Source organism: Physeter macrocephalus, chromosome 18, assembly GCF_002837175.3.
Source record: "Physeter macrocephalus isolate SW-GA chromosome 18, ASM283717v5, whole genome shotgun sequence".
Lineage (NCBI taxonomy): Eukaryota > Metazoa > Chordata > Mammalia > Artiodactyla > Physeteridae > Physeter > Physeter macrocephalus.
Genome location: NC_041231.1, coordinates 19,746,172 through 19,765,203, shown reverse-complemented (window position 1 = coordinate 19,765,203; position 19,032 = coordinate 19,746,172). Strand labels below are relative to the sequence as shown.

The following is a 19,032-nucleotide window of genomic DNA, read 5'->3' as shown; positions in this document are numbered from 1 at the left end:
AGGAAAGGTCAACCAGCAGCATTGACCAAACAGAAGCAGAGACTCATATAGCTGGAAGGGGCTTTAGGTGATTGATAAGCTGTTTTTATTTATTGAATGGGACTCTGAGACTTTGGGACGGGTATAGATTTGCTCAGAGCCACACAGATGGCTTGGGTCAGGCTTGAAACGATGTTTTCCTACGTGCATGCTGTCCTTTCTTCCTATCTGAAGCCAACAGTCCCTGTAAAGCTTGGGTTTACATCTTAATTTTCTAGTAAATGGGCTGGGTTTGCATTGTCTTAGCTCCCTAAAATTACTGATGGTGCTACAAATAGAAAATACCACTCCCACCTGGAGTAACTGTTGACCCCTTCAAGGGGGTGAATAGTGGGGGATCTTGATGTTGGATTTTGTTTTCTGTGTTAAATGAGTCCTATAACCGCGCTAATGATGTGAGTTTATGAAGTGTGGCATGTTCAATACAAACCTGCAGAATCCAGTCTTATCATCTGAGTTCAAATTTTGGCTCAGTTACTTACTACCTGTGTGACCATGGGCCAATTAGGTAACTTTTGTAAGCATGAGTGTTCGTATCTGAAGTGGGGAGGGTAAAACTGAATCTAACTCGTAGGGTGACATAAAGATGAAATGGAAGGATGTGTGTAAGTAGTTGAGCACAATTTTTAGCATGGAGAAAACACTGTCTAAAATAAGTGCTATTATTGTCACTGTTGTTGTTATTGGTAGTGCTGTGATTAAATTGAATGCTTTCCAAATGTGTGTGGAGAGATGTGCGTGTTCTTTGTAGAACACAAAACACAAAGATGAAGTAAAAAATAAAGACGTCTGAATTAACACAGTTCTCAATCCCGGCTAGGACTGAAAAAAACTATGTAGGAAATGTCCAAGAAATCTAATTCTGAGAGAACAGTTTTAACATACAAGGTATTCTCAGGATTGTTGCAGTTTAAACTGGACTTAACTACAGAGATCGTTTTAATATGATGCTGGAATAAGACAAGCTTGCACAAGTCTGTGTGTATGAATGCGAAAAAATATATGATCTTGTATGTTCTTTTTAAATCTCATGTAGTGAATGACTCCTATATGCCAGGTGCTGCCCATCTCCATGGCTCACAGTATTCCCAGAGTTGAGTTGGTAATGAGACTCAAATATCATGCAGATTGCCTGATACCTTTGCCCTCACCGATTCAACAACGGTGGGATTCTGAACTACTAATAAAATATAATAAAGGATTCCAACATGAATTGTAGCTGGAAAAGAGATTTTTAAATGTCATGCCTTCTCTGTGAGCTCTTCGAAATGAAAGATGAAATGATAGGTGGGAGAGAGGCCCAAGAACAACTACAGTTTATAGACTTTGGGATAATTTCAGAAGCTTCCTGTTATCTCAGATCATTTTTGATAATTAAAATAGACAATATTATTGACTTCATTTAGTCTGTTGGCCCTGCTTGTGAGAATATCTAGGCATGTAATTTGGTTGCCTTATTTATTAGACTTCATTGGTATCCCTTTGAGAGTTCTCGACTTTTGATTTTTGTGCAAAATATAAGCCCTGTGTTTTCATTTCGGTTCCTGGGCAGGTTTTAAGGATGCCTTGACACTTTATTATAAGCAGCTAAAATACTGTGCTGCATTTATATATACAGGGAGCAATACATTATTTAATATTATTTTATGTATTATCTGTATACGTGTATTCACCGTGGTATTGGAATGAGCAACAATTGAAATCCTGCTGTTCACAAGGCAAAGTGCCCTGCTTCTCTGCATAGTAAATAGCAAATCCTCATTGTATGTCATCTGATTGCTCGCTGTCCTGATAGCTTCTCATGTGGAAATAAATTAATCCATGCTTCCCTTTAAAGGAGACAGTAGGATAGAATAGAATGAGCCCTGGATTTGAAGTTAAAAGAACCCAATCTAACCCACTTACTGGCTAGCTGAACTTGAATAAGACACATTTTTTGAGTCTATCAAAGAGAGGTAAAACTATCCTGCCTGCCTCGCTCTGAGAGTCACCTTGAGAATCAAATGAGATAACATATGTGGAACGCTTTGTAAAATGGGCAGCATGATGCGAAGGTGAAGTATAATTGGGAGGGGTGAGGGATATGGAAACTGTCTATCACCAGGCTTCAGACATGTCTGAGAATGACTGCTGAATGGTGAAGCAATTCTCCCAGGAGTCTGTTTGCATAAGAGACCTGGCGCCTGCTTGAATAGAAGTCATAATAAGAGATGATAAGGCAGGCAGTAAAAACAACAACAAAAAACCAAACAAAGCAAGTTTTGATTGCTTGAGAAAGTGAATGATTATGAAACCACTGCAAGAACTGTCATTAGATTTCTCTTCTGGTTCCATCTCTTTGGCCTCTTCTGTGAGTCACATGGAAAGAGAGTAGGGAAGTTCTAAAGAAAAGCTAGTAGAGCCTGTAAGATATGTGGAGAAAGCAGCAGCTCTTGGAGACCATTTATACCCAGTAAAACTTTTAAAGTGGAAAGAGGCATTCTTCTCACATACCATAAGAGAACATCATTTATCTTTGACGATTCAGATACTTCAATTCATCATTGACATGGCAGTACCTGGCATTGCAGACATTCCAAGGTCATTACTGAAATTTTTCTGAGCATCTGTGCAAGACCTTGGCAGCCACCAACCCTATCTGATGTAATAGAGCTCCCACTCAGAGACAGCTACCCATCTCCTGGTGAGTTCTGCTTATGTAGAATAGCCCTGACACCCAAGTTTGGGCTGTCTGTGACTATGTCTTTGCTTTCTGAATGTCTTCTTCTTTGTGGTCTGTTATCTGGGTTTGACATGATTCAGGCAGACAATAAGATTTGCTTTACATTAAAAGTAAAATTAATCTAATTAAAAATGTTGAATAAAGAGACAGAGTTTCAAAGTCATGGAAGCTTCCTCACATAATTATCAGGGTTTTAAAGAGAGCCCAGAGTCTTTTTTGCTGAATTTCTCTGAATATGTCTCAGTTCTTGCTCTTACTGAAGCTGGTTTGTTCAGTGGTTCTTTTTATTCCTAATACAATGATAGAATTATTCCAACAAATTCCATTAGAAAGAACTAATTTCTATTGTTTCCCACCAAGAGAAGCTTAACTAAGACATAAGGGAAAAGGACTTTACCGGTGACTGGGGTTCAACTTTAGTAAGTGAGGGGAAAATCAGTGTGATATGAATATGAGTTATTCAGTTGTACATTATTCTGGCAGTTTCTGTGAAGGTTGGTTTGTTTTGTTTTGTGTTTTTGGAGGAGATTAACACTTAAATGGGTGGACTTTGAATAAAGCAGACTGCTCTCCTTAATGTGGGTGGGCCTCATCCAATAAGTGGAAGACCTGAATAGAACAATGACTGACCTTCTCAAAAAAGAAGGAATTCCGACAGCAGACTACATGTGGATTTGAACTGCAGCTTTCCCCTGGGTCTCCAACTTACTGGCCTACCCTGCAGATTATAGTTTTGTACCTCCATAATCATAAACCAATTCTTTAAAATAAATCTGTCTCTCTCTATATACACATGCTGTTGGTTCTGTTTCTCTGGAGAATCCTGACTAATACATATACTGTTACCTGACTAATTGGCATAGCTATTAGGCCCTCTGAAATAGCAGTTCTCAGCCTTATTGCTGTAAGATTGGTGGGAATCAGTTGAAGACAAAGGAATGAGACTGTTGAAAAATAAATTGGAGATTTTATAAAACCCTCAGCCTCTCTTGTCTATACAGCACACTGGGTTGTGAATGCTTTATAAATGGGTGTGTGCCTATATTATTTTCTATTTCTGCCATAATGAATTATCACATGTATTGGCTTAAGACAACACAAATGTATTATCTTACTGCTGTGGCAGTCAGAAGTCTAAAATGAGTTTGCAGGTCTGTGTGTCTTCTGGAAGCCACGGGAGAATCTGTTTCGTTGCTTTTCCAGCTTCTCGAAGCTGCCTACACTCCTTGGTTTATGGCCTCTTCCTGAAATCACTCCACTCTCACCTCCCGTCATCACATCTCCTTCTTTGACTCTGACCCTCCAGAGTGCCTCTTGTAAGAATCCTATAATTACATTGGATTCACGTGCATAATCTAGGCCAGTCTCCCCAACTCCAGATCCTTAACTTCATCATATCTGCAAAGTCCCTTATGCCACGTAAAGTACCATATTCACAGATGCCAGGGTTTAGGACGTGGACATCTTTGGAGGGAGCCATGATTTTGCTTTCCATAGTGCCACATGTGGGAATGTGATCCTACAAGGGTGTTATAGCTCAGATAAATGTTGAGGAGTATTTTTATTGAAGCTAAATGAAAGAGAATCCATTAATTTCTTTGCTCGTATTGTCTTCAAAATTTAGATCCAAAATCTTCTTCTCTCCTAATTTGGGATAAGGTAAGTAGTGAAACCAGCCATAGAACAGAAGACATATCACTAAGAGCATAAGAATGCTTACTACTTAGTGAGAATAAGTGCATGAACACAAGGGAGAGAGCCCTTGTTTGTGTGGAAATTAAATTCTTTGTGAAAGCAGAGAAATAATAAGCACACAACAGATTGGAATGTATTTCAAGAGTGGACCCCACAGAATTTGCTGGTAAATTAGACATGGGGAGTGAGAGGAAGGGAGAAAGTAAGACCTTGAGCATCTGCTATGTGGGTAACACTGAATTAGGCTCTGCAGAGACACCAACAACAAGACAGAGACCAGATCCTCCCTCAATGATCAAAGCTGAGTAAAAGGATATGCTCAGAAGTCTAAGAATAGACATGGAACTAGCATCCTGTTATACACAGAAAAGAACAAACCAATGGCCAATATACATTTGAAAAATCTTAAGTCACTGCTCACCAAAGAAATGTAAATTAAAATTATGACTTTTTCCCCAGAATTGGAAAACATTAAAAGACTGGTAGTAAAAATGAACGGCATGATGAGGCTACCTGAAAGCCTATCTCGGTCATTAAAAAGAGATATCAAACTTTGGCAAAGTTGTAGGGAATCAGATATCTTCCGATATTGTTGGGGGGGAGAGGTGGAAATTGGTATTAGTTTTTCAAAAAAAGTGTTTCTATACCTCTTAAAATTAGAAATGTGCCATTTTCGTGGCCCAGCGATGACACCTTAAAATGAGAGGAAAATCACAGAGGTGTACAAAGAGATAAATTCAGGAGGTTCACTGCAGTATTGTTTATAATAATGGAACAAATCAGACCAAAACGTCTCTTAACAGAATACTCATTAAATGGACTATTCATATCCATGTAACAAGTTTTCCTAATGAAAAGGAGTAGGTAGTTTTATATGCACTGATATATATATATATATATATACATATATATATATAAACACATTGGTAAATGAAAATGCATTGCACTGATATATGCACAGCATTATATGTGCCTGAAATCTTTAAAAAAAACAAAACTTTATAATCTGTATGTACATAGGTAAATAGGAGCAGTATTCTATTTGAATGGAGAGTCAAGAACGGTATTTACCTATATTTTTTGATTATTGTAAAATGATATTGTACAAATGTAACATTTGTATAATTAAAAAATTCAAACAAAGGGATTTCCCTGAGTGTCCAAGTGGTTGAGACTCCATGCTTCCACTGCAGGGGACATGGGTTCGATCCTAGGTCGGGGAACTAAGATGCCGTGTGCCACGCTGCACGGCCTAAATAAATACATAAATACATAAACAAATAAATAAAAATTTAAGAAGAAAAATTCAAACAGTGACAAAAACTGTTTAAAAAGAGTTGGTTCGGGCTTCCCTGGTGGCGCAGTGCTTGAGAATCCACCTGCCGATGCAGGGGACGTGGGTTCGTGCCCCGGTCCGGGAAGATCCCACGTGCCGCGGAGCGGCTGGGCCCGTGAGACACGGCCTCTGAGCCTGCGCGTCCAGAGCCTGTGCTCCGCAAAGGGAGAGGCCACAACAGTGAGAGGCCCGCGTACCGCAAAAAAAAAAAAAAAAAAAAAAAAAAAAAAAAAAAAAAGGAAATAAATAAAAAGAGTTGGTTCAATAAAAACAATGGATGGCAAAGACACTGTGCTGTATGGCTACACAAATTTGTCAAAGCTTTGCCCATGGGATATGCTCCAGATTCTCTTGATCGTTTAGTGCTTTTTGTATTGATATGAAAATCAGATAGTTTTCCAAACCAAAGGCAGTACAACATCTTTGAAATGCAAGGCAACGTAACAGTGCCATACTTAAGGGTTTTATTCAATGCGAGGTCAGTAGAAATCAACCCTGTGATGAGGCTTTCTGCAAAGCTATCTCCATCATTAACTGCATTAAAAGAGACACAGAGCCTCGAACAAGAGAAGGAACAGCCCCTGTCTCCTCCATGCTGCGCGTGCTCAACCCGAAGCCTTACACCCAGGTGTGTATGCCACATTTGAAGCATGTTCAAAGGAAGAAACCGTGGCTGTTAAAGGCCTTGAAATGATCACTATAGGGAATAGTAAAATGAATGGGGAACTACTTAACCAGGAGAAAAGGGTCCTCAAAGACATATGGTGGTTGTCTCTAAGCATTTTAAGACAGCTACGCAGAGGACAAAAGGAACTCATTCAGTTTGCATGCAAAATATGAAAATAATAACTAGTATTTCACAAAACACTGACATGTGCACATCTTCTCAATCCTGTGAGGTATTATTGTCTCATTTGGCAGCAGTGGCAGAGACGAAAAAAGTTTTTTGTTTTTTTTTTTTTGTGGTATGCGGGCCTCCCTCTGTTGTGGCCTCTCCCGTTGCGGAGCACAGGCTCCGGACGCGCAGGCCCAGCGGCCATGGCTCACGGGCCCAGACGCTCCGCGGCATGTGGGATCTTCCCTGACCGGGGCGCGAACCCGGTTCCCCTGCATCGGCAGGCGGACGCGCAACCACTGCGCCACCAGGGAAGCCCAGCCCCTGTTTTTCTTTTCATAGTGCTATCCCTCAGAAGTGGCCACCAACCAGGGACAATGTTTCCTAGCCCCCGTTGAAGTTAGATGTGGCCCTATGAATGGGTTCTAGTCAAAAGAACATTAATGAAAGAATTGGGAGCCATTTCTACATGTGCTGTATTTAAACACACACACGTGTGTGTGTCCCCCACCCCTGACACACACACTATCCTGTGTGCCTGTTTCCATGCGCTTTTCCTCTTCTGGTTAGCTGGAATAAAGAAGAATTGCAACAGAACCTTGGATACCAATGCTAATTATAATGGAGCCTCCATCATCCTGTGTGCCTGACTGAGCATGTGGAAAAGGGCTGCCCCATTAACTAGTTAACCCTCCCTGTACTGTGATGTAGTAAGAACTCAACTTCTAATGAGCTTGAGCCATTGCACACTTTGAAGTCTGTTGTTAAAGCCCTCAGCCTACCTTGATTCATTCAACAGACTCAAAACGTGAAATTCAACAGATGAGTGAAGAGTCCAAAAACAACTAAGCTATCAAGCAGTTCAATCAGACTTGAACTCAGGCCATCTCATTCTGAATCTAAATCTTTTTCTCTTGCACCACTCTGCCCTGCAACCAAACTAGGATCAATATTATAAATGAGGGGGACAGAAATTATGGCTGCAAATGGCAAAACTAAAACAACTTAGGAATGAGGATGATGTGCTTCATTCAAAGGAAAACAATCCATGGACTGGGGAGTACAGTGCCTCACAATCAGTGGAGCCCTGTCTCTGAGGGATTTGGGTCAAGAGCGAATTTCTAGAACATTAGAAGAAGCAACATGGAAACAGTGTGATTGGTGAGGGATTGTAAGGGATTTCCTTATAAGGCTAGCAGGTTCTGTTTTCTAGGGTAAGGTAAGCTAGCTAAAGTTGAGTTGGAGGATTGTGATTGTTGTATGTTAGGTTTCCTTGACAGTTTGCTTCCCATAAGTGCAGGTTTAGATTTGTGATGTGGACTGGGCCGCTGGGATGGCCTCCATTTTGTGGGTCCCGATATACAAATTAACTCGATCACAACTCAACGGAAGAGTTGTGTAACAGGCCTATATTTGCATTTCTTTAAGAGGCAGTGTGTGCTCCATCTCAGGAGGTGTTCAAAAGGGAACATCAGAGAAAGATTCAGTGGACGAGTGTCAGAGCTAGAGGATTTAATGTTTTTTACAACCTGAGATTCCATAATTCAGTGCACTTTGAAGCACTCAAATCATATTTATTATACAAACACTATGCACTCAGCAGCAATTTGGGAGCCCTGTGGTCTCCTTAGCAAGGCATAATGGAAATGCTAGGAACTGAGCTGTAAAAAAAATGAATAAGAACCTTAACTAGTGCAAGTTCTAACAAATTTTTCATTTGGAAAATTCATAAGATTGAGATTAATAAAGAACTTCATTACAAACTTATGGATGATTCTTTGAACAAATAAAGTTCCTGGGTAATTTGTTGACTATGGAAAAGCTTACACAAATATAAGAACCCATGCTTTTGAGTATCTGTCTTTACTGGGATGAGGGTCATATCCAGGGGACCCTGAGTAAGGGAGTGAAATGTCAGAGCAGATCTCTTTGGTCAACATTAGTGGGGTCGATACAGGGATAAGGGCTGCAGGAGGCAAATGATGATTTCAGGTCTGAGTAGCTGGACCGTAATAATTTCCACAGGCTCTTATAATACATACTGGGTTGGGTTTGAAGCAAATTCATTTGCACATGCAACTTCCCCTCCCCACAGCAAAGATGAACATGGCACCTACTTTCTACCTGTCACCTTGTTCTCTAGAAAGGAAGGGGGAAAGGAATAGAAGAAGAAGCCAGGAGATATTGAGGTGAGCACAAAATAGACTTATCTCAAGTCCAGGTAACTATCCTAAGTTTTTTGTACTTTTTTGTCCAGACTTCACCCAATAAAGAGACAACTGCAGAAACTTTAAGTTACTTCCGTTGGTGCTTGCCACATAAGATTCCAAGGGGATTTATTTGTTCAACAAATACTTTTTAATCTCCTACTATATGTCAGACACTGATCGAAGTACTGGGGTGACAATGATAAACAGAAAAAAACAACACAAAGCTTATATTCCAGTGGAGGAGAGAGACAGTAAACTACATAAATACAAGGTGCACCATGTGTGATAGTGATAAATGCAAAAGAAGAACTTTAACCAAGACATGTTGGAGGAAGTTTTAGTAAAGGTCATCAGGAAATGCCCTACTGAGATGGGGAATTTTGAGCAAGTTGTGAAGGAAGTGAGGATGTGAGCCAGACAAATGGTTGGGGAAGCTCATTCCAAGTAGAGGGGACAACAAGTACCAGGGTCCTAAGCTCGGTCTAGCATCAGTGTGCTGCATGGCTGGAGGAGAGGACAGTTGGGAGAAGGGATGAGATAATGACATTACAAAGGTAACAAGGGTTAGAAAAAATAGGACCTTGAAAGTCCCAGTTAGAACTTTAAATCTGGTCTCAATGAGAACTCTGGTAAACCTTAAGCAGAGGATTGACAGGATCTAACTTACTTTTTAAGGAGATCACTCTAGCTAGTGTGTCAAAGAGTTGTGGCAAAGGTGGAAGTAGGCAGACCAATTAGATTATTGCAAGAATCTAGGTCTTGTGGTTTGGTCAGGATGGTGGCTGTAGGAGCTGTGAGAACGGGATGAATTCTCAATGTTTTGAAGTTAGAAGTGATAAGATTTCCTGATAAACTGAATATGGAGTGTAAGAGATAAAGAAGAGTTAAGGAATATATCAAAGTTTGGGCTTGAGCTAAAAGAATAGACATTAACCAAGAAGAAGGGCCCTGCAGAAGTTTTGACAAGGGGAAAGGGAGTTTGTGAAGAAGCAATTATAAGCTTAGTTACAGTCAAATTGGACTTACCTCTTAGGCATTCATGTAACATTCATGAAATAGGCAGTTGGACATACAAACATAGATTTCAGACAAGAGGTTATAATGGAGATGGAAATTTAGGAGATGTCAGCGTAGAGATAGGTATTTAAAGTGATGTTACTGGCTGAGATCACCTAGGAGTGACTGTAGATAGCAAAAGCAGAAGAGGTCCTAGGACTGAGCCCTAGGCTCCTACAACATATAGAGGTTGCAGAAATGAAAAGGAACCAGCCTAAGAGACTGGAGAGTAAGTGATTAGAAAGGTAGAAGTCAAATAAGATAAACCAGACGTCTTGGAAACAAAATAAAGCAACTTTTCAAGGAGAGAGAAATCAACAGTGGCACATGTTGCTGAGAGTTTCACATTATGTGGACTGAGCTGTGATCTGGGATTTAGTAACAGCGTGGTCATTGTCAGCATTCAGAAAGTCAGTTATGGTGGAATGGTGGGGCTGAAAACTGACTGGAGTAGTGGCAAGAGAGATGGATGTAGAATAACTGGTCACATAGAATATAGCTAATCTTTCAAGGGAAGAAAAGAAATTGGGTGATAGTTTCAGGGGCAAGTGGGATCAAGGGAGAGAATGTTCTTTAACGTGGGATAAATGGCAACATATCAGTATGTTTATGGGAATGATTTGGGACCACCTTGAGGGTTTTGGTGAATTAAAACTGATATCAATCAGAATATTTTGTGTCTTTTCCAGCCAATTTCAACAGTGCTGGCAGAGGTATTAAGTACCCAAAGATGTGAATTTAACCAGCAGTGTGGTTTTGCCAAGAGAGTAGAGAGGGGTGATGCAGTTGCAAGGAAATGATTGTAGTAGGTTAACTCATAAGAGAAAATAGTAACTGACCATGAAATTTAAGCAGAATGTAGAGGGAAGAGAAGATTTAGTGGGGAGGCAGTGAAGAACAATGAAAACTTGGTGGCATCAATTCATTAGATATTTAGGAGGGGTTGAGTATTATTGGAGCCTAGGTTCTACGAGACGGGAACTGAAAAGTAGAATGGAATGTGGTGCCATTAATGGTAAATAACATGGTCAAGAATATGCCAATGATATAGAGGCCTTGGGATAGGGTGTAGGACAAAATCACTGGATCAGAGGCCAAGAATTTAGGAGGAGGGCATTGGAAAATCATCTGTGTGGCTACAGAAATTATCAAGAATTATGATATCAGTAGTGTTGAAGAAAGTGAGAGCGTAATAGAAGAAAATTTTTCTAAAGAAAGAGGATGGATGGAACATAAAGAGGAATATTGTATGAGATAAGATTCAAAGCTGAATGTTTAAGATTCCAGAAAAAATGGTTTGGAAGTGTCAGTGCAGAGCAGTAGGACATCTATCCTGCCTCCAGGTGCTATGACAAGAGAATTGGAGGAGGGAGAAGAGTCACCCTTTGAAAGTGCTACAGGGAAAATGGTGCCATCAGAGGAGAGCAAATTTCTATGAGCAAGAAGAAGCGGATGTTTGCTGATGAAGCTGAGAATATTTGCTGATGATTGACCTAGAGTTTCACGGCGCTCCATGAAAGGGTTTTAGGAGATGCAGAGGTAGGAATAAAGGTCACAAAAGGCAGTGGGGATAGAGTCTGTAGCCTGGATGTTGAGCAACAATGTGGGAAACATGGACATCTCGTGATGGTCAACCTAACCTGGGCAAAAGGCATAGTGATTAGCCCCAGTGGTCCCAAGGCAGAGGGGTGAAGAGGTTGCTAGCATTGAGGGAAAAGAGGGATAAAGGGGACCCTTGCCAGAAGGAAGAAGAATTCTGGGGTTCCCATTTGATTCATGCCATTGGAGGCAAGGATGGTCTTCCTCTGAGATTGCAGGCACCTGCTTGGCCCCTGCAGGTCTTGGGTTTTCCTTCAGACATGGACTCTCTCTGGATTTGAGCTTATAGCAGCCTACAAGGGGGTGCTTAACAGGAGCATATTTGGTTCAGTTATAACGAACTATAGAATATCAGAAAAAAAAGTAGAGTATCAGACGGAAAGGCATATACCCAAATAAACTCATTAAAGAAGAAAAGATGATATAGTTGATGGGCATATTGGTCAGTGTGCTGAAAAGGAGTGGAACGATTATAATACAGTAAGTCCCCTACATACAAACCTTCAAGTTGCAAACTTTCAGAGATGTGAATGTGGAGCTTACTAATGAAGACCTGATGAATTGGAGGCCCAGAGAAAGGAAGAAGAGAGACAAGAGGAAGAAGAAGTAAATGAAGAACCGAAGAGATTCACCACGAAGGAAATGGCAAGGGGATTTTCTTTATTTGAGGAGGCACTGTTAGTTTATGAGGCACTGGACCTTAACAGAGAACGGTACACAAAGGTTGCAGCAGTCGTTCAGAATGCAATCCAGTGCTACCATGTGACCTATGATGAGAAAAAATGACCTACTACCCAGACATCACTGGATTGTTTTTTCAAGAGGGTAGATAGAATTGAATCCAGCAAGGAACCAGAACCTGTGCCATCAGTGTCAGACGTGAGTGAAACTGCAGTTTGCCCTCTGTCTCCTGTTGCTGACGATCCTTCAGCTCTACCATCTCCTACCTCCTCCCCCTCCTCTAGTCAGTAACTCTTCTTGCCTGTTCACTCGATGCCAGACCCTGTAGGCCAGCTGTTGTACTGTACTTTTCAAGGTACCGTAAGATTAAAAATCTTTTCTTTATTTTTTGTATTTGTTTGTTTTGTATGTATTATTTGTGTGAAAAGTATTATAAACCTATTATAGTACAGTACTATATAGCCGATTGTGTTAGTTGGGTACCTAACTACCCAACTTAGGAACGCGCTCTCGGAACAAAACTCGTTCGTATATAGGGGACTTACTGTAGTTTATTATATCCTGCCAGTTGCCTTGTTTTAGTCATTTGCTTTGCCTTAGTTTCGACACCTACCTCATTAATTAGCTGTTGTGACTCTGATGATTCTGATATTGAAATAGATCTAAACTTTATGACCAAACCTAACCATTATGTTTCTTTTCTTTGGCTGTTATTTAATTCCATACAGAAGTTGGACACTCTCAGGAAAGCTGGAGAGTTTCTAGGATGATGTAGAGAAAAAAAACGTGACAAGCACTATTTAGTGATGGAGGAACAAATTACAACATGAAAGCCTTTCTCCTTTTCCTTTTTTTCTGAGGCCTGCAATGTTATCTTTACCATCTTAAATATGATCCTGTATGGCCAAAAGCTTTCTAACACCTTCAAATTATGATTTTGTCAAACTGTTAGAACTGTCAGAACTTGTGTGGATACCTGGAATTCAGACCCCAAAACTGAGCAAATAGTTCCATCATCTGTGTTTAAATGGGACTATAAAAGTCAATTGGACTTTTATAGTTCCTTCCCTGGAAGCAAAATTCATGTTCTTAAAGTTCAGCTTACGTTTCATGCTAAAAAATTGCAACAAACACAATGAAGTTTTTTACAACCATATAAAATTGAAAGACCAAAGAGAACAGTATTTCAAAGTGTTTGATCTAGTGTTTGATCATAACCCGAGTCAATCAACGTACCTTTAAAAAGAAACTCTTGGGGCTCCTCATGCAGCAAATCCAATCATTTGATAATCTCATCCCAATTATGTTGTACACTTACCATGTGCTGTGCTCATCTGAAGGAACTAAACAGGCTCTTGAAAGAGTGGTGGGTAGGAGTAAAACCTATTCCATTTTGAAAAGTCAGTATAAAACATAATACAACACATGAACCATGTATTTTCCAGGTTTCTTTCAGGACATGACTATCATATTAAAAATATATACTTACCACTTGTACATCAAAATAAAAATGCCATAAAAATGAGATGAAGAGATTCTCATTTGTTCATGAAGAATTTAGCAGACTACTCTATTAGTCTTATTACTTAGGTATTATCAGAAAGCCTGCCCAAACTAGTTTAAGTGAAAATAACAATAATAAAAATAGAAGAATACATTGGCTCCTAGAACTGAGAGATCCAGAAGTAGAATCGCTTCAGGCACAGCTCGATCCAGAAACTTAGTGCTCTTTCTCTCTTCGTTAACTTCTCAACCAGTCTCCACTGTTATCTTATGCTTATTCTCCCTAACCATAGGTAGGTTTCTCCCAAGATACTTTGGAAGCTAGCTTCTGAGAACTAATGGCCCACATCAACATAAGTGAGTAACACTAAGGAAAAGTGATAGCTTCCCCACCTCTCCCACTCATCCCCGTCATCTACATAGAAATCCCCGAAAGGGCTCTGATTTTGCCTGAGTTATAGTCTTAATATTAGACCAATCGCTTTCTCCAGAAGATGAAATATTAATTCATTCAAGGTCACCATAGCCAGGGATGGGCAATAGATTGTGACTGACATCACTGCAGAATTAAGGGAATGGCAGCGCCCCAAAAGAAATAATACTAGGGAGGAAATGAAAGCAACACACAGCCACTACAGGCATCATGGCAAGAAGAACTGAAGCAACCTAGATATCCAACAGATACATTAATTATGGTGCAGCTAAATAACAAACTCATATGAGTTACTATAATTAGGTTGTCAAAGAATGTCATGTCATGAAAAATATTCACAATGAATGATTCTGTGTAAAAGGGAGTTTACAAAACAGTAAATATAATAGGATCCTAATTGGATAACATTTTGATGTTACAGATAAAAAACGTATATATTGTGTATCCAGAGAAAAAATACTATAAGGAAATACACTAAAACATTAAATGTGACCATCTTTGGGAGACGAGGTTATAGAGATATTTTATTCTTAGTTTTGAATACTGAAATAGTTGCTGAGTTCCTATGATGTCACTAGGTTGGATACTGTAGGTTACCGATTTAATATTATGAAGGATTCTTCTTTATAGTAAGTTCTCCTATAGAGACTTATTCAAAGGTAAATATCCCTTAGAACAGGAGACATTTTCAGCCATTTCACATCTATGCAAATTTATTTTGTCTACCATATGCAAAGTGCATGTGAGATAGGAATATGAAGATGATCTAGTTATTTCCACACATGTGAGAGTTTGGAGAGAATGATAGTTTATTTTGTGATGCAATGTAGCTATGGTAATAATGCAAAAACAATGTGTTATATGAGCAGATTGGAAAGAGGAATCAGAAGTGCCTTAGCTGTAAGTAACAAAAGTCAAACTACATTGGCTTAAGTGAACAGTAGTTTATTTTTCTTATATAATATGAATTCCAGATATTGTAGTTAGGGATTGGTTCAATAGCTCAGTGCTATTAGGATGATGATGCACTTTTCCCTTGGCCTTTCCCTCAAGCCTAGCTCTTCCAGTTCTCAAGATGATTATTGGATGTCATTTCCACCTTCACAGCAAAAAGAAGACAAAAGGGAATGGGGTAGAACCAGTTGCATTGATTTCCTTTATTAAGGAAGCAAGCTTTTTCTCCGAAACCTCAGCAAACCGTTGCTTATGTCTTAGGTTAGATCTTTGTTTTTTTGTCTTATGTCTTTTGAGCCATTACTGAGACAATTAACTTCACGCAGGTGTGAACTTATAGTACTCCATTTCAGTGGTGCTATGTCTTTAACACTTTCTATCTGGACATGATTAACATAGGGCATAGGAATCCTATGGAAATCTGCCACTTACTCATTTACAAGCTGAAACTATGAAGAACAAGCAACCTATGAGAACAATTCTCGGCTAATGGGGACAGAAAACAATGGATAAAGATGTGGGGCTTGTCCTCAAGTCACTGCAGTCAAAAAGGGAGAGTAGAAAAGTAAACAGATATTTTTGATCACTTAAGGTGAATTCTCTGGGGTAGGCTAACCAGGTGCTGTGGACTGAATTGTGTCCTCTCAAAATTCATATGTTGAATCCCTAACCCTTAATATGACATTTGGAGATGGTGCCTTTGGTAATTGGAGTTAGATGAGGTCATAAAGGTAGGGCCCTCATGGTGAGATTAGTGGCTTTTATAACAAGAGGCAGAGAGAGATTGCCCCCTCTCAGCCATGTGAGGACACAGTGAGAAGGTGGCTGTCTGCAAGCCAGGAAGAGAGACCTCACCAGGAATCGGCTAGCACCTTGAACTTTAAACTTCCTTCCCCCAGAACTGTGAGAAATAAATGTCTGTTGTTTAAGCCACCCAGTCTGTGGCGTTTTGTTATAGCAGCCCAAGCAGACTTATATACCAGGTGTGCTCTGAGAATTCAGAGTAGAAAAAGCTAACCGTATCAGGGACAATTTCCTGGAGGATGGGATACCTGAAATACTTCCTCAAAATTGCCTATGTCTAGTACAGTTTCCTCTCAAATATGTTTCTATATTCTCTCGTCTTTTCTTCAACACACACACACATTATCTTCTAATTAAGTGACTATGATTGTGTGTTTATCCATCTCCCAACCCCAACTACCCACAAGTTCCTTGAAGCTAGAGTGCCATATTGTTTGTGGTCACGTTTGTATGCTGCTTGCATAACAAAGAGTCACTACTCAAGAAATTATACTTCATTGAATGAATGAAGGCATGAATAAATGATTCAATTAATGATCCAATGAAGCATGGTTTGGAGATAGTCAAAGGAAGGAGAACTTTGATACAGACAAAGGAAACAGCTTAAGGAATGGCATGAACATAGAATGTGACCTGGTACATGCAGGAAGTGACAGGTAGATCAGAATGTTTAAAGCAGAAAATTGGGGTCTGAGAAACATTTATGGAGGGCTTATTCTGTATTAGGTAATATTCTAAGTTATTTACCATATTAACTCATTTAATGCTCATAACAACCTTTTGAGATAAGCAGTATTACAATCCCATTTTATAGACAAGATAATTGAGGCACATAGATGTTGAGAAACTTGCTCAAGTTTGCAGAAGCAGAGAGTAGTGAAGCCGGAATAAGAAGCCAGTCAGCTTCTAGAGTCCACTCCGTATAGATGAGGCTTGTGAGAGAGGCAGTGACCACATTACTCAGGCCCTATAAGACCATGCTAAGGAGCTTGGATTTTATTAAATAGATTATTATTGGAAGCCATTCAGTTGTGAGAGCTACTTGGTCAGCTTTCATTTAAAGAGAGATTCAGGGGTTTAAGGCAGAAGGCACAGTACTTCGATTGTGAAATGTTGGAAAGCCAGGAATTGTAAATGAGGAGACAGATTTCAGAAATACTTATGGGGTAAAACTGAGAGAGCATTGTGCCCATAGAGTGTGAAGAATATAGAAATAGGATGAGTCAAGGATGATACTTGGAATGATAATTTGGGTGACTGGGTAGATAGTGAGGCAATTAACTAAGACAGGGGATCCAGGAAGAAAAGGTGGTAAGGGGAATACGATACATTTAGATTTGCCTATGTTAATTTTGAGGTGCCCTGGGGCATTCACTTGCAGATATCTGAAAATGTAGTTGAATATAGAAGGCTGAGATTCAGAGAAGAGGTCTCTGCTAGATTTAAAAAGCTGAGAGTCATCAGCATGTAGGTGGTAGTTGAAACCTGAGAGCCATGAGATTATTATTGTCAAATTTATGTGCATGAATATTACCTGTCAGTGCACACACAGTTTTGGAAGCCCAGTTATTAAAAGCCTTCCAGTGGGGCCTGCTCAGTTAGCTGCATCTGCAAAATATATTATAAGATGACAAAGTAGCTGTATTGGTTTTAGTCTCTAAATGTGTCCCTAAAGACCTCTATGGGAAATAAGTACCAGAGTCTGCCTCTCTACATGCCCCTAGAAAAGCAAAAAATAAAAAAGAAATAAAACAACAATCTCTTCCCATCTGCCAAACATAAAGGATGCCCAGATAGAAGTTGAAATCTGATGGCTTTTCAGTACTCTGTTGCACGAAGTTTTTCTTCCATGTATGAATATAGGTTGCCTCAGTTTGTCTCAAATCTTTATCTTTGGTTGTCTCTTATAAAAGCTTTATATGTGGCATTTAGAGAGGGCCTTGAAGAATTTCTTACAAGAGCAGACTTAATTAATGTTTCCAGTTGCATGGGACTTTCTAAGCCCCAGGCAAAGAAGATGAATATACTAAATAGGAGGTTGGCCTGTCTTCATCCTTTCAAGCTTAATCGCTCTTGATCCCAGCTCAGGAAAGTGTTGAATTTGGGTAAAAACCGAGTAACGTTTAAAGCCTTCACCACCCTTCCATGACTCACTTCTTTTTCAGCCATTTTCGAACTTAAGTGTTCCATTCAATTATTGGGTTTTATGCTCTGAACAAGGTGTACTTACAGAGAACAGGGCACAAGACCTGGTAAGGAGAATGTTTTTGGAGTAAAAAAAAACATGGGGGTTTGAAATCAAGAGATGTGTTTAAGCCCAATGTGATGCTGATTTGCATGTGATTTTGAGTAAGCCATTTAACTATTTAGACTCTCTGTATTGTCCTCAGTAAAGCATGAAGAGCGCAACACTCCAGCCTATTATACTGCAGAATCTCTTAGCTATTGCTACATAGCAATCCATCCCCAAACTCAGGGGGGTTAAAAGAACAATTATTTATTATTATAGTGCCTGTAGTTGCAGGGCAACTGAGAACTCCTTAGGTTTGGCTTGGTTGGGAGAGCTTTGTGGGTCAGTTCTGCTCCATATGTTCCTCAGCTATCTTCTGAAACCAACAGACTAGTCTAGGAATGTCCTCCTCGTGGTGGTAGCTGAAGCACAAGAGCACAAGCAGAAACCCACAAGACCTCCTGAGGTCTAGGCACAGATTAGGCATGTATTCACTCCAGCCTCATTCTATCGGCCAGAGCAAGTCACATGGCCTAAGTCAGAGCCACTGCAGAGTCACATGGCAAAGTGCATACAGACCAGCATGCATACCAGGAGGGGTGGAGAATTAGGACCAGTCATGCAATCTACCATATTTAGGATAACAGTTAAAATATAAAAGTACTTTGCTAAGTTTGAAAAGCTGTTTGAATATTCTATATTGCAATTAATCAAATTTCAAAGAAGTATAATTAATTAAATTTGTATACCTATCTTTTACCCAAACTTTCAGCAAACAAAAAGTTCTAATTTTTCAGATCTACGCTGTTAATATAGATCAATGGAACAAGATAGAAAGCCCAGAGATAAACCCACACACCTATGGTCAACTAATCTATGACAAAGGAGGCAAGGATATACAATGGAGGAAAGACAGTCTCTTCAATAAGTGATGC

General features: G+C 39.7%; 1 protein-coding gene across 1 annotated transcript in view; it reads left to right on the top strand.

The window, feature by feature from the left end:
- Positions 1-2,570: 2,570 nt before the first annotated feature.
- The window catches only part of CHL1 (cell adhesion molecule L1 like), a 278,402-nt gene continuing 261,940 nt past the window's right edge, over positions 2,571-19,032 (top strand). The window contains exon 1 of the mRNA XM_028478803.2: positions 2,571-2,722. The gene's annotated coding sequence lies outside the window, so the exon portion shown is untranslated. The remainder of the gene's footprint in view (positions 2,723-19,032) is intronic.